The 16,766-nt window shown below is 41.5% G+C and overlaps 1 long non-coding RNA gene across 2 annotated transcripts in view; it reads left to right on the forward strand.

Annotated features, from left to right (window-relative positions):
* Positions 1–9,031, forward strand: part of LOC311589219 — a 109,031-nt gene extending 100,000 nt beyond the window's left edge. For both annotated transcript variants that reach the window (XR_014776453.1, XR_014776455.1), the window contains one exon: positions 8,919–9,031. This is a non-coding gene — a long non-coding RNA (uncharacterized lncRNA). The remainder of the gene's footprint in view (positions 1–8,918) is intronic.
* Positions 9,032–16,766: the final 7,735 nt, after the last annotated feature.

Below are 16,766 nucleotides of genomic sequence, written 5' to 3' on the forward strand. Positions count from 1 at the left end.
ATATAACTGGAGAAGATCATAATGTCTGTATTTCTTTGTTACATAATTATACATAATTGTACATGGCTGTTCACATATGTAACATACACACATATACAGAGCAACATGCACACGATCTATTTGCTTTGTTTTAAATATACTATTCTCTATTTGCTTGTATTTATGTTGCCTGGTAACTTTTGAAGACTTCCTTTTATTAAAAACACAATGAGTAAATAAACAAAAAAGCAAAAAAAAAAAAAAAAAGATTGCTATCCTAGATCTCTACTATTATCATAAAACCAAAATGAACATTAAGTAAACTAGAGACTATTTCACACTGGGAGAAAAAAAAAAGTAGCATCAGAGATAAGGACATGTATTCTGTTACACTTGGCTGTGACAAAGCTGAGGTGCATCATGGTAAACTTTATGTGTCTAGGGAAGATCCAAAGGAAGCTCCATGTTTAGAAGGCCTGCCCCGAGTTTGCAAACATTATGCACAAGAAAGGGCAATGGCTCTTTGACCTGAAACCCACTCATATCTCTTTCTTAAGCACCTGCTCTCTTCTTTGCTGGAATAGTACTGATAGGGATAGATCTGTGGCTTTCTGCACAGTTTTAAGTAGGCAGTACTTGTTTTCTCAAGTTGATCAAAGAAGTCTTGGCTTTGGGATTACCTGGTTTGGAGGACAACTGGCTCAGAATCCCTGAAGCCCAGTGCCCTTGTTGGGTCGGCCTGGACTTTCAGCCTTGCCTTATATTTTATTAGTACTCATGACCACCAATTATTTTGTCAGTGTTTTGTTCTGAAATCATGAACCTTTGCCCCCTGGGCACAACAAGCAGCTTTGGGAATGAACTGACAGCTGGCCTCCAATGAGAGTGGTATGCATATGTCATTTTGTTCTGAGGCCAGGTGGATTTCCAAGACAATTCCACTGTGTTTAGAAAACTAAAATTATTGCACTTACCTCCAAGCCTCTATTTATTCCTCTTTTAGTTCTCCTTATAATTCCACTGACACTATCTCCTGTTGTCGGGCATGAAACAGGGCAGGGATATATCTTGTCACTATCCTTTGATACCTAGGCATTTGTCCCTCTACAGGCCAAGTGGGTTAAGGAATGGGTCCTTGACTAAGTGGATTTCAACTACATGACAATTCTCATAGAAGCTTTCCACTGTTATAAGAATTTTTACCTTCCCTTTGGGTATTACGCTAGTTGAGCAGTGGAGTTGGGGCTATTCTGAATACACAGCGGTTAGAAGAAGCAAAGGGCAAGCATGTGCTTCCCAGGAGGCTCAGTCATTCCTGTATCCCTATAAATTGGACATTGCCTATGCATTTGAATTTCAACAAGTCTGTTTTCGAATAAGGCTTTTCTTTCCCATCATTGCTTTATGGTCATCCTTGTGTTCCTGCTCTGCACCCGTATTTGCTAAGGGCCTTTGAAGTGACAGGTTTTGTTTCGAACTCTGAGGTTGCAATGGAGACAGATGAGCAAAGTACCAAAGTTCACAGAGTTTACTTTTGAGTGTGGCAGGTGTGCATGCAACAGAGCAACAGAGCAGCATCAGAGATAAGACTTAGGAAGAAAAGTTAAAGGCATTGTGAGTGACTGCAGGTTGCATTTATCCAGGCTGGTCAGGGTTCCCATGAGAAGGAAACTTTTCATAGAGACCTGAACGCTGGTGAGAGGAAGTGAACAAAGAGCACATATCTTCAATCTGTGTGTCAATGCATGTGTATGGTGACCTGGTTAAAGTAAGTGACACACAATTACATGGCTATGCTATACACTTCCTTGTTTTTCTTTTCTCAAAACTTATAGCAATGTTTTACTGATACCTGGACAACAACTTGGTAGCCATCAGTCCAAGATGCTGCAAATATATTTATAGGATTTATTGGATCTCATTCCACAAAGTTATAAAAATTGGAAGAAGGAATTAAGGACTAAACAGTTGTAATCATCAAAAATTGGGCACCATTATTCACTAGGCAAAATGGCTACCATGGTCAAGCTTGATTGGCTACCATAGTGGGCATCCATGGGCCACTTGTGGTTATGGGTCTCTTAGAAGCAGAAGATGCCTTGGGGGTCTCTATGTAGGTCAATGAGCTCTTCTACCGGCCCTACTCTTGCATGGTGGCCAATCTGTGTAAATTCTGGGAAACACATTCAATAGTAAAGGCGGGGCAGTGTAGCCATGACTGGATGTGCCAGCAGACTACTTCACCTGGAATGGAGGCTTTGAAGAGAAGAACCAGAGAGTCTTAAGAATTCAGGTTAAATAGTAGAGGCTCTTAAATGCACTGCTTTCAGCAAGTTTTTATAGATGAGTAAGCATTCAGCATTCATTACCTCAGATTTAAAATGGGATAATCACACACATCTGTCAGGGTGAGCATGAGGTGATATCATTCATATAAAATGCTGAGCATTAGGTTGCATACACATTAAATGCTTAATAAAGAATAACGGCTACTATGATGATGAAGCCAGTGTTTAAGTATGACTAATGTGGCAAGCACGGCATATAGGATTATCTGGAAGAGGGAGGCAATGGGATAGGAGGTCCAGTTATAGAGTCATTTTGGTGGTCTAGAAATGAGTGATAATTAGCCTGGGAGGGAGAAAGAGGCTGGTGAGAAGTCATAAGAGGCTTTGAAAAATCAGAAAGACTTGAAGATCGCCAGACACGTGCTTCAGAGAATATGGGCGCCTTGCAGAGAGCTTGACATTGGGGAGAAAGATGAGCAGGCATGGAAACAGTGATTCAAAGGATGACATGCTAAGGAAGGGCAGGCTGTGAGGCAGCCCCTTTATGGGGGTGACACTCGAGGAAAGAAGTCCAAGGAGAAGCAGCTAAAAGTGGGATGGTGAAAACAGCCCAGTCTAAAGGAGAATTGCCAAGACCTGGGCACCATAAGAGGCAATAGTGAGGATGCTCCATCCAGTCATCTGTGTGGATTACAATCTAATCTATGTAGTTTGCAGCCTGTGGGCCTCTTTGGGGAGTCAATTGACACTCTTACAGAGGTCACATGTCGTTATCCTGCATAACAGGTACTTACAGTGCAATTTATAATAAGAGCAAGATTAATGTTAGAAGGTAACAACAAAAATAATCTTATGGTATGAGGTCAACAGATGAGTAACTGTATTAAAGGGTCACAGCTAAGGAAGGTTGAAAGCCACGGGCTAGAGTCTAGGAGCGTGAGTACTCTCCTTTGCTTTGTCCATGTTTTCTTTCTTTTTCTTTTCTCTTACTCCCCAACCCTACTGTCCTCCCCCTCTTCCTTTCTTCCCTTTACTTCCCATCTTTGAGTCCTTCCCACTTCCCTTCCCCCTTTCTCTCCCCTCCTCACTTCCTTTGTTCTTTCCTTGATAAGGAGTTGACTGGACCCACTGACTAGACCTAGATGTATAAAGGTAACTAAATGGAACAAATGGCTCCAACTAGGCAGTTTTAAAAAACAAGTTAGAAAAAGCTGTGTGGAACTGGGGGGAGTGAGTTCAATGAACTGGCTTGATTATTTTGGGTTGGGAGAGGAGTAGAAAGTGCCTATCACTTTTCTCCTTGAAGACCCATGAAGTACTAGGTAAAGTATATAGATGGATGTTAAAATTCTTCATGAAGTTTGCTCTGAGATTACGTCTCAGAAGACCGGTGTATTCTTGTATTGACTTTGAGTTTAATCTCAAGATATTGATTTGGGGCTGGGGAGATAGCTCACTATGTCAAAATGCTTGTTGCCCTGGTGACCAGAGTTTGAATTCCCAGAATCTATATGAAAGCCAACCACTGTGGCAGACATAAGAACATAAGAGTCTGCAGTCCCAGCATGCCTAAGGAATGGACCAGAAAGCATGCTAGTGATAAAGAGATCTTGTCTCAAACAAGGCAGAAAGGTTGGCATATGAAGGTTGTCTTCTGACTTCACACATGTGTGGTGGCATGCACACTCCCCCAGCCCTACACGTGAACATGTACACACACTTATGAATCACCTCTGACATACATATACACACAGAGAGACACACAGATACATGAAGACACACACACATACACACACACACACACACTAAAATATCTGAAACAACAGCAAAACAGTATTGAGATGACTAAGTATGAAATTATCTCATAGTTAGGATGATATTATGGAACATTGCACTCTTTCTCTTTATGAACTAAATGGTCTGAACAAACCTCTTCTTTCATCTTCACCCATCGAGATCCTTGCTCTCAAAGTGGCAGGGCCACCTTAGTATTGTTGGAAATCCTAAAGCTTAAAGCTGCTGCTTAGGTTTCTAGCCTGGAACCTCACACTGAGAGTGATTGAATATAACTGCATGTTGGACCAAATGAGGAGTAACATGCTTTTCTCCCTTCCGCCCAGCATCACAGAACCCTATACTATATGAAGGTCCCCTAAGAAGCTGAGCAAACACAAACGTTTGTGCCCTCTTATCTTACTCAACTCAATTTTTCTCTTTTAAAATTTTGTTTATTTTTATGGGAACTAGATTCTTCTCTCATACCATATATCCCAGCTACAGTTTCCCCTCCCTACACTCCTCCCAGCTCTTCTGCTCCCACTTCCTTCTTCTCCAGGTCCACTCCTGCTCTGTTTCCTTTCAGAAAAGAGCAGGCCTCTGAGAGACAATAGCAAAAACAGGACAAAACAAGGAGCAGTAGGACAAGACAAAAACCCTCACATCAAGGCTGGACACGGTGACTTAATAGGAGGAAAAGAGTCCCAAGAGCAAGTAAAAGAGTCAGAGATATACCACTGTTAGGAGTCCCACAAAATCACCAAGCTAACAGTCATAACATACACACAAGACCTGGTGTAGATCCGTGCAGTTCCCATGCTTGCTGTTTCTGTGTCTGAAAACCATGAGAGTCCTGCTTAGTTGATTCCATGGGTCATGCTCTCCTGGTGCCCTCTATCCCCTCTGACTCTTACAGTCTTTTCTTCTCCTCTTCTGTGGGGGAGGTACCCAATAGAGACCTCTAATGTAGACTCTTTTTCTACATAATATCTGTCTGTGGGTCTCTGTACCTGCTCCCATCTACTACTGGAGGATGCCCCTCTGATGATGACTGGACATGGTAGCAATCCGTGAATATAGCAGGAAATCATTATGGATCATTTCATTGAATTTCTTTTGCTAGCTGTGTTTGGGTCTATCCTAGGTCTCTGTCCTATCATGTGTCCAGTTCCCGATCATCCAAACAGTGTAGGGCTTGGGTTCTCTCATGGTGTGAGCCTCAAGTTGAACCAGACTTTGCTTGGCCACTCCCACAAGTTCTGTGAGCACATCTGCAGGCAGGACGGATTGCAGGTGGAGGGTTTTGTGGCTGGGTTGGTGTCCAGGTTTCTCTTTCTGTAGCCTGCAGAGTGCTTTCTAGCACCAAAGAAACAAGAATACCGGGGAGAAGGCCCCAAGCTTGCACCTGCTGGACCAATCTATGTTCAGTGAGCTGTGTGGATATTGTCCCTGGCAATGAGGCTCTGCTGCCTAGCATCAGCTTGAGTTGTTCAGGAATCTCTGTGGACCTCTTCGGCCAATAGCTCAACTGAGTGTAACCCAGTCCCATGGCCGAAAGCCTTGCCTGGTGACAGAAGATGGCCAGTTCAGACTCCATATCCACCATTACTAGGAGTCCTCACTAGGATCAACCTCATAGATTCCAGAAAGTTCCCACAGGACTAGGTTTCCACACCATATCCCAAATGTCTCTAATTCTAGCTGTCTTTCCCTACACTCTCCCCTTCCATCTCTCCCTATACCCTACCATCTGATTTTCCTTTTTAACTGTGTCCCAAAGTTATCATTCAGTGTCCTCTGTATTTGAGGCTTGGATTAGAAGAGTTAGGGGCAGGGCAGAGTTCTGCATCTATTATACAGAGAATAATAACAGTAGAAGAGAACTGTTGGGGTACAGACACCCAGTGATGGCTTGAGTTTCTCAGTTTCACTTGCCTCAGAGAAAGAACAGTTTTTCTTTCTCTTTTTGATGTGTGTGTGTGTGTGTGTGTGTGTGTGTGTGTGTGTGTGTGTGTGTGACACCACATGTATGTGGACGCTCATGGAGTTCAAAAGAAGGCATTAGATCTAGAGTTATAGAAGGTTATGTGCTGTCCCACGTGGGTGTTAGGAACTGAGCTAATCTTAGATGCTGAGCCATCTTTCCAGCCCAAGAGCACCTTCTCCTGACCTCTTCTGACAACATATTAATATTTGGTTCTACTGATTACTGTCACTTTCTTGTGACTTCCTCTCTCTTTTACTTCTACTCTGACCTCTGAACCTTGTCTTCTGCAAGTTATTTTCTTAATTCTGATTCCTCCCTTCCTTTCCCTCTTGCCATCCCTCTCCTTCCCTTCTCCTTCCTCCTCCTCTCCTTCCCTTCCCCTCCCCTCCTTTCATCTCTTCACCTTCCTTCCTCTACTATGGTCTCTCCTCTTTCTCCTGTCCTCTTTCCTTTTTTTTTTGTCTTCTCCAAGTTTTTACCCCCACATCTCTTTCTCCCTTGTTTCCCTGACTTGGTGATGTCAAGTTAAATGCTAGACTCATAATGTGCAAGGTCAATGTCAGAGCCGGCTTCAGGAGATACAAAGGCTCTTGCTTCTCCTTCACAAACCTCTACCCGTTCTACCTCATCACTTTACAGCCTTTCACCTTGGCAGTTGCAACCACCTTCTGCTTTCTCTCTTCTTCTCTCTTCTCCCCCCCTCTCTCTTTGAGAAAAGGAGACATAGAGAGACTACCCTAAGCTTTTTCGTTCTCATTAAAAAAATCACCAAATCAGTATTGAGAATGAGAGAAAAGCATCTTTTCTGTAGTTGTGCATGATAAAGCACAACTGTGGCAGCTTGTTCAGCGTGGGCTGGAGAGCAGAAACAAATGGAGGTCATTTTGCCTTCTGGGAGGTTATTTTTAATATCCAAGAATTTTGATGCCTGCTCATTCCCCTTGCTTTTCGCTTCAGAAACTCCTCACAGCTAAACCCATTGAGAGCTTCCACAAAACATAAATTTCACAAAAGAGTGCATAATTTATTCATAGGAGGGACCCTTGGATCTTCAGTCAAGACACAGATATTAATCATGACATAGGGGCCGATGCCTTAGACATGCTCTGGCCTGTGCCGCTCTCTGGATTTGCCCATCACAAGGAAATAGCAAGTGAGATTTCTGCAAAGATATGAGGGGGTGCAAATAATGCTGGGATTTACTAAAGTTCAAAGGTGACCTTTGAGAAAGATCACAGGCAAGAAGGGAGGATTGCAGTGTTCTCTTACGTATTTTCCACTAATTGTTTGGTCAGGTTGATGAGTCTTATTTAATTGGTGAGAAAACAGACCTAGGGACGTTTAGTGATGCTCTGAAAGTTGAATTGCCTCAAGAGCCAGAAATGTTGCCTGAGTCTCTTTACCATCCAAAGCCAGTTTTCTCTATAAGGTTCTAGAATTACAGATGACCCCAGGGAGCAGGCTTTCCTCACAACAATGATGGGTTCTCTGTATAGAGGGTCAGCAGACTTCCACGGAAGCTCCATTGCTTCTCTTTGGGTCAGCTCTTTCTTTACTCTCAGCCTTGGTGACCAGCCATCTCTTCTCTAGTCCACATTTTTGTATTTCCTATGTAACCTGTAGCTTCTTTTGTTTGTTTGTTTCTTCTTTTACTGAGGGAAAAAATGTATTTGCAGTGATCCTTCTTAGGTGTCATTGGTTTGTCCCTTTTGCTGAAGGATATTCTGCCATTGTTCTCTTTGCTTATTGCTTTTGGGGTGGAGGACATCTAAGTTGTTTCTAGCTGTTGAAAATAATCACGCAAGACTTTCCAGGGCAAATATTTATTTGTCTTTATTTTGTTTGGGATGGCCAGAATTGTGGCTAGATAGAAACTCCTCAGTCTCTCTCACGTTAGTGTCAGACCATTAGTTGAATTCCTCATAAAGACACCTGGCTTACCTGTCACAATAAGCAGAAGTAGGCTTGTTTATTAGAAGTAGGGCTCTCCTTGACACCACTTGTCTTTTCCCATAATGCTGGGTCTGTTGGTTACTCTGAAGCCGTAGCTCTCTGGTGGGTTCATGCAGAGTTAGACATTTTCACTTTGTTTAGATTTTACTGCTGCTATAAGGGGGAAGGGCTGACAGTTCTTTTAAAAAAGCTTTCTAAGCTAAAGTCCTATTGTCCCTTTAAAACCAAAGGAAAGCCACACGGAAGATAAGCAAATGTAAACAGCAGTTTTTAATAGAGATGAATGACTCAAAATGCTGGCGCAGTATTGCGCTGCTGGTAGATGGGCTTGTGAAAACGGAATTTCTTTGTGATATTTATTTTTCTTAATCTCTGAAACACAGAAATGTGTTTCCTAGGTGAGTACGAGTCCAATCAGGTAGAAAATGGAGATAGCCAATAAGGCATTCCTTATCCTTATCATTTCCCCCGTTAAACTCTGAGGAGCTCCAAAAACGTCATTCCCATCTTTAGACTTATAAAATTCTTTTCCAACTGCTTGCTTTCTGCTGACCTCACTGCCCACTGCACAGAGAGAGGTGGTGTCAGGTGGGTTTTGCCACTCTTTTTAATTTTTTTTATTTTTTATTTTTTTGGGGGGGGCGGGGTTTGCCACTCTTATCTCCATGCCTCTTGGCGGTCTTCACAATTTCTTTTAGCTAAAATATCTCTTTCCTTCTGATATAAAGTTTATCTTCTCAAAACTAGATACATTTTCTGTAAACTGTAGATGCCATTGCCAACTTTGAGAAAGAAAACAAAAAATTTTTCGTTGAATTTAGACAAAAATCATATCACTAAATTAAAAGCCATTGATGTTATTGATAATCTTTTTTTCTTTTGAAGATTAATTTTTGTGGAATTAATATTATGATTTTTTTTTTTTTGCTATCCAGATGATGTAGTAGGTAAAAGTGCTTACTATGCAAGCCTTGCAACCTGAATTTAATCCCTGGAATCCACCTAAATATGGAAGGAGAGAACCCACGTCATAGTGTTGACATCTGCCCTCTGCTCTCTATCACACACTCCCCCTCCCTGAAACTCTAACAATAATAATGATTAATTTTTTAAAATTAAGATGAGCTTTTAGTAGGCACTAGATAGGTGGAGACTTGAAATTTAAAGTGGTTGAAATTTAAATGAGATCTTTTACTATATCTCCAATTTATTAGATGCTTCATTGTTAATTTGGAGTGTTTAGAGTATTCTTACTAAAACAACTTGATGTATAAATATAGAACATTATGATAGGCAGATTTGGGCTCAGGGGTCCTGCTCAAACTAAGGCACCAGCCAAGGACAATACAGGCGGTAAACCTTAAACCCCTACCCAGATCTAGACAATGGACAGAACATTCTCCACAGTAGAGTGGAGAGTGGGATATTACTTTCTCACGTACTCTGGTGCCTCACCTTTGACCATGTCCCCTGGAGGGGGAGACCTGGTGGCACTCAGAGGAAGGACAGCAGGTTACCAAGAAGAGACTTGATACCCTATGAGCATATACAGGGGGAGGTAATCCCCCTCAGGAACGGTCATAGGGGAGGGGAATAAGGGAAAAATGGGAGGGAGGGAAGAATGGGAGGATACAAGGGATGGGATAACCATTGAGATGTAACAAGAATAAATTAATAAAGGAGAAAAAAATAATATATATATACATATATTATATATACATGTATATATAATTTTACTCTTTTCTGTTGTCCCATTTATTTTTGTTCTATTATTTTACTTTCATCTGCTCATTTGATTCAGTATTGTATATGTCATAATTTTATCTTTATTATTGGATATTTAGTGAACTGCCTTATTTTATTTCTTCAGTAACTCTTTTAGAGTTTGCACTTATACATTTTCACTGTATTATCACAATCCACCATTTCATATGTGATTACAAAGCATATTTTGATATTTTCATTCTGTCTTCACTTGTACTACGAAGGACAAATTCAGCTTTGGTACTGAATTTCTTTCAGAGGTTCATTTGCACTGTAGAATTTGGGAAGGTTCACTGTTAGGCACACTGGCAATGTCAAGACACAGCACCAGGGCCAGCACGCTTACCTAAGAACACGACGTATGGCTAAATGAAAAATACACACAGTAGGGTAGGAAGTGCGTGGAAAAACTAAGGACCAGAGCAAATCAAAGTATAAAGTGAGTGAGTGAGTGACAGGGAGGTCAGCCTGGCTGGAGATCATCAGAAGTTTAAGCAGAAAGCTAGAACTTGAGGTGAAGGCTTGTAGAACTGGGGGTTTTAGTAACTGAGCCGGTGCAAGTAAGCTAGTGAGAGTGAGGTATGGCAGAACAGGTCAGAGGAAAATGGGCTGGACTGGAAGGAGTCATAGTGAGACTAGAACCTGCGGGAATGGGACACAATGGGTCTTCAAACTTAAAGCAAGCACAGTATTTGGTGCAGAACGATGTGCCCTCATTTAACAAATCACTCGTCTACGGTTGTGCGCCTTTGTACAAAGACTCTGTTCCGTTTCACGTCTCTAGATAATGGTGAGCTTTCCTAAAACGCTGTCACTTTAGTAAATATATATAACATCTAATCATGCTTTGTTAACGAATTCCTGAGACAGGGAAGGCAGAGCTGGGAGGCAAAGGGCTTAATAAAGGAGGGAGAAAGTTTCGCAGCAAGTACCACTCCTAGGTCTGGAGGGAATTTTACTTGCAAAGGAGCTACTCTCCCTCCGCACAGTCCATCTTTTTCACAACATATAGACTTACCGCTCTCGAACGTATCTCTAATTATCTCTCATGTCACAGCCTGCGCTGCTGCATTAAGCCTTAATTACTACATTAATGACCCACTCGGTGACTTCACTCTACAGTTGTGGGCAGCTGTGCTTGGGGATCCTCCGGGTGGCTGGATCCCACTCCTCCGGTATTTTCTGGCGTTCTCAGGGGTGCCGGGCTGTCATTCTTCAGTCACTCATTTATTGCCCCTTCTGTGGTCAACAACACGCAGACAAAAGCTCTGTGTCGTTGCTAGGACCTCGGTACGACTGCCTCTCCTTCTGCCTCAATCCCTATCAAGATGCAGTTATTGCCACAGCCAGCGTGGTTTCCATACCCCATTACCAGGACCACCACTAATTGCCGAGCTCAGCTCCACCATACTCAGCCCCCCCAAGAAGCCTGGGTCGTCCCCTTCATTCTAAACGAGGACACTAATTATCAGCTTGCCCAGGGGTTTGATTACTAAAACAGAGTGCAGCCTATGTCTGCCTACCTCTGAAGGTAGCTAGCATGCTTTCAATACAGACAGTCTTTCAAGCACTATGTGCTTAAAATAATTCACTTTTTAAGATTCCCTGGTACCTACAGTGCCTGACCTATTGGCTGACATACTTATAGATGTTTTTCCTAGCACTTAATTGCTTTTCCTTCTTTCTTCTTTTCCTTTCTTTTCTCTTTACTCTAGTCCTATAGGACACCCACCCATCCCCGCTCTGGTGGTACGAGCACCAATCTTAGTCAGTAATGTGTTCTAAGTTCTGCTTAGCATGGTTTTCCAACTGCTTTAGGTTTGACTTTTTTTTTTTTATCCTGCCTTGGTCAAAGCAGCAGGCACTGTTATTTCTTGAAGCAAGCTTATAAGCTTGGCTTATGTGAGCATGTGCTCACGTGTGTGTGTGTGTGTGTGTGTGTGTGTGTGTGTGTGTGTGTGTGTGATATTTGTGTGTATTTGTGCATGTGGACATACATATGGAGGACAAATGTGTCTTCTTCGTCTCCTAGACTCACGTCCTCGGTCTGTGTCCTTCCATCCATAGGCTTGCTTCGCATCACTGTGTCTTCTTCAATTGACTTTTCACTGTATTTCATTTTCTTTATTGTTTTTACATTAGTGTTTAGGATTTGAGTTAAGCTTCTTGTTCTTACTCGCTTGGAGATCTCCCCAACTCTACATGCTTGGCTTTCTCCAAGCAGTAAACAATGGAGCTTGACTGATTTTTAACAAGTCACAGGTTAGTTGACTGTCTTTGGCAGTTAATGGCATTGGTATTTAGTGCAATATTGAGTAATAAGATATGAAGGGATGTCTGGTGAATGACTATTGGAAAGCGTTTCATTTTTTCTCATTGGAAATATTCATGACAGGGAAAGCATTTTTCTTCTTCTGTCCTCAGTGTGTGCCTTCTGCAATGGAAAGGGCTACTGCAGCCATCTCACAGTAACGCAAAGTAAGCCTATCAATGAAAGAGCACAGACAGAGGCCGGGTGGTGGTGGCGCATGCCTTTAATCCCAGCACTCTCGAGGCAGAGGCAGGTGGATTGCTGTGAGTTCGAAGCCAGCCTGGTCTACAAAGTGAGTCCAGGACAGTCAAGACTACACAGAGACACCGGGTTTTGAAAAACAAACAAACAAACAAAAACCCAAAACAAAACAAAACAACACAGACTGAGGATCTGAGACTAGGAGACTGGGATAGCCTGGGCCATGTGTGGTGTTTCTATGTGACTGGCCTGATAAATTCCAAAGCTCAACTGCAACACCTTGGGAGATAATAGCAGGTATACAACTGATAATTATTTACAAGCTGCTAAACTTTGAGAGTGGTCAGTTCTTTCTTTTTAAATTTCTTTCTCTCTCTCTTCTTATTTTTATAATAGCTTTGCTACAAGTTGAAAACCAGAAAGCTAAGTGAGGAAGAGACTCTGGGAGGTAAGGAAGTAGTTTGTAGTTGGTGGGGTGTGAAGATCAGCAACGACACGTTGTTGTTACTACGCGAGTTCATTTACAGCACATGTGTTTATTAGTAGATGCAATCTCAATTTTCTGCTCTTTTTTATTTTCATGAGTATAAAAATCTATGAGAAATGATGATGAAATTCTCTACAGACCTCAAAAAGTGCATGAGAGTAGGTATACTGCTTACACAGGTGCACTATTTTCTTTTTTTTTTAGAGTTTTTCTTTTCTTTTTCAAGAGAAACAGTCAAAGAGTTGGTTTATTTTACCCATACTGGTAAAATTCTACATACAAACTTGAATTATGGAATTCTACTGGAAAGTATAATCAAGGATATATGATACCCCCTTTTTGTCTTTTTTTTTTTTTTTTTTTTTGGAGACAGGGTCTCTCTGAGTAGCTTTCACCTGAAACGCAGAGATCCTCTTGCCTCTGTCTTCCAAGTGCTGGGACTCAAGGTATGTGCCACCATGCCTTGCTGACATTATATCTTATCAATGGTTTTGTCACATCCAGGAGTCATGTCTGAGGTTACATATAAAATAATAATGGCTAAGGACTGGCGAGATGGCTTAATGCTTAAGAGCCTATATTACTTTTGAAGATGACCTGATTTTGGCTCTCAGTGCCCACAGCAGCACAGCAGGTGGTTCAGAACTGCCTGTAGCTCTAGTTTCATAGGGAGCTGGCGCCCTTTTCTGGACTCACAGGCATCTGAACTCACATGTGCATATACCATTAGCTCCCTCCCCACCATATACATGTAATTTAAAATATATACAAAATAGCTAGTCCTTTAATGCGGTTTATCTTTCTGCATAGCACATCCTCTCTAATCACCTTTTTGTCTTTTACCATGGTCTTTAGGGTCTAGCTCCTTTTGAGGAAAATTAGAGAAAGAACCTACCCAAGAGTGCACCTTTCCTCTTTGCCTCTGGAACTATGTCTGTTTTGTTCCTGTCTGGTCAGATACTGAGTCTACTGGCAAGCTAGAAGATAATCAGATAAATTACCTGATCCCAGTGCTGGTCATAAGACCTGAGCTTTAGACTCAGGGATGTCTTTGCTGGGCTGCATAGCCACGGAGCATCAGATAAATTAGTTTTATTATTTTAAAACTGATTTAATTAAGGTCTAATTGAGTTCCTTCCTTCCTTCCTTCCTTCCTTCCTTCCTTCTTTCCTCCCTTCCTTTCTTCCTTCCTTCCTTCTTCTATTTTTTTTTCTTTTATAAACTACAGCATCCCTGCTCTGTGTTATCTGTGAACAAAGAAAGAGAACCATTGCAAACTCAAATTTGCTTGTCATATTGTTTGCTCTCCATATATTGCAAGGCTCTGGTCCTTCAACAAATAAGGCTCAGGCATTGCTAGTCAAGCTAGGGTCTGGATCCCTGGGGCTGGTAAAGCTCTGTGTTCCACATGGACATATGGCACTGTACTTGTTATGCTTAAACGTCTACCAGCTGTGTTTATTAGCCTTGTTGCACATCAACTTGTTATGGATAGCTGTGCCAGGGACTGTTGAGATGGGTGAGAGATACTGAACAAATGCACAGATGCCATCTGTGGATCTGCTGGGGATGATGAAGCAGGGGCATGCCTTTCCTGCTGGGTATTTCTGAGCTCACTTTACTGACTTTGGAAGTGGCACCAGATTGGCATTTCTCTCTGACCTCCCCATCACTGACTTATAGCCTGCTGTCAAGTGACGACTCTGTGAGATTAAATTATGTTTTCTAAAGAACCAAGTCTTCACTGACACACTTGAGAGGTTTTTATGTCACACCCATATTCTGGATGTCTCACATAAAAATCAGTTCTACATTTTTTGGGTTTCTCTTATTTATTGTTGGAGCTTCCATTGGCTGTAAGGGTTCCACTGTCAAGGTCAGACAAGAACAGTAGGATTTGTGTTCTTAAGGATTGTACAAACTTGCTTACCTGTCAGACAAAGAGAGATTTGGGAAAAGAAGGAGAGATCAAGATGAAAGAAGAGAGAAATTCTGAGAGATAAGAAAATGTGTCTTGGCAGAAAATGCTGGGGAGGGAATTTTCTCTTTCAGTGTTAGCCAACAGTGGTTCTACATCCTTTGACTTTTCTTTCTTATGCACCTGTTGTTGGACTTTGTGAGGCCAGGCAAGTGTGTATATAGACTCCAAGCATCTAAAGGTTAAGGAAGCACTAACATGTTAAAGATTTTAACAGTCCGAAAGCAGGAAATTTCCCCATTTGTTTTTGTTTTATTTTGTTTTGTTGTTTTTGTTTTTTTGCAACTGTCTCTGAAGCTCCCTTCTGTTCTGTTACTGAGACATGCTGATAATGCTGCAAAGACAAAATAAGGGACTGGCCGTGAAGGAAAGAAGCTGTTTGCATTATCCTTCAAACTAACTTCTGTGCAGGAATCTAAATGGACAGAGCATCAAGGGCAAACATTACTGTAGTTGTGTTCATTGGACTGTACAGCGACACCATTGACTTTGAGTCTTGATGATTCTGGCTCATATTCTCCTTTTGCATGTAGAGAAGTGAAAATGAAATATATGATATCATTGTTTAAGACCACCTGAAAAGGTAGCTCCAGAATCACTGTGCCCCAAGGGAAACAATGCACCCAAAGGTATAGGTGTGCAGATCTTGGAGCTAAATTCTCAGATACAAGATATTTCTACCACTCAGTGGTTATGTGCCCTGGAATCCACTGCTGAGGGTCTCTAGGACTCCCTTTCCTTCTATGTAAGATGGGCATTGTGTACTTTCTGGCTTTCCAGAACTCCTTCTCTAAGGTGACTGTGCACAATGACCTATGTAGGAAGTGTAAATATATGTGATGTAAGTAAGTTACATTTAGCCATACCTAGTAGCTGATCAGCCAGGTTGGTGCTAATTATGAGTATTGCATATTTAGTCAAATGCAGATAACAGTAAACATAATGCAAGGTCATAGAGAATACACACCATCATTGTTGACTGTCAAAACTTATGATCTGGTCCAGAAGTCAAAGCATGATGCCCAAATAACTAAACAGCCACAGAAGGCAAAACTCTAAGCTGGCCATCTGTAGTTGTAAACAGGTGAATAGTTAAATAAGTAAATAGGTAAATAAGAAAATTTAGAATACCACAACTGTATGATTGTGAACAATCCCTCAGGAAAAAGCGCATGGAAACACACACACACACACACACACACACACACACACACACACACACACGATCATGGAAAAAACCTCAGATTTCAGTACTTACTGATAATTTATAATGAGAGATTGAAGTAGTGTTTTGTGTTTCTATACGTCTTTTCCCTTTGTTTCCATGTGAAGGTAACTGTGAAGGAGAGAAAGGCTACCTACCACCACTTCTCAGAGGCCTTTGTATCCACTGCGCCTTAGACTGTGAAGAGCATGGGATGTCTCAGATGTGAACCAACTAGTTGATAGGGTGATCTAATTTTAATTGTTGAATGCATAGTTATCTATCTGAGTCAAGATCACAGTAGCTATTGTATGACAGGTACCTGGAGGTAAAAAAAAAAAATGTTTTTCAGCCAAAGGCAGAGAAGCACCTGCAATTCACACTGTTAGAGAGACACTCAGACATAAATAGTTACCATATGATTGTCTTCATAAGTTCCCTGTCTTCAAGGAGTCATTATCCATGTTGGCCTGAGCTAGCTTTAATCTGGTACTTTATTCTCACCAATTTTCTCATAGGCAAAACAGCCTATGATTATTTTAAGTACTTTCCCTGAAATCAACAGGAGGTGATCATGTTTTCACTTATCTACCTACCCACAATTGCACAATTACATTCCTGATACAACTTTCTAGACCTCTTCATACTCACTTTTTAGAGTGAATTTTTTATACTATGTGGTAGAGAGTGGGATCTCATACATTTCGCCAAATAACATAGCAACTTCTTCCGATATATTTTAATTAAATTGTGTGCATGAGAGAGAGAGAGAGAGAGAGAGAGAGAGAGAGAGAGAGAGAGAGAGAGAGAGAAAGAGAGAGAGAAAGAGAGAGAGAGA

The sequence above is a fragment of the Acomys minous genome, assembly GCF_964271855.1.
Source record: "Acomys minous genome assembly, chromosome: 18".
Lineage (NCBI taxonomy): Eukaryota > Metazoa > Chordata > Mammalia > Rodentia > Muridae > Acomys > Acomys minous.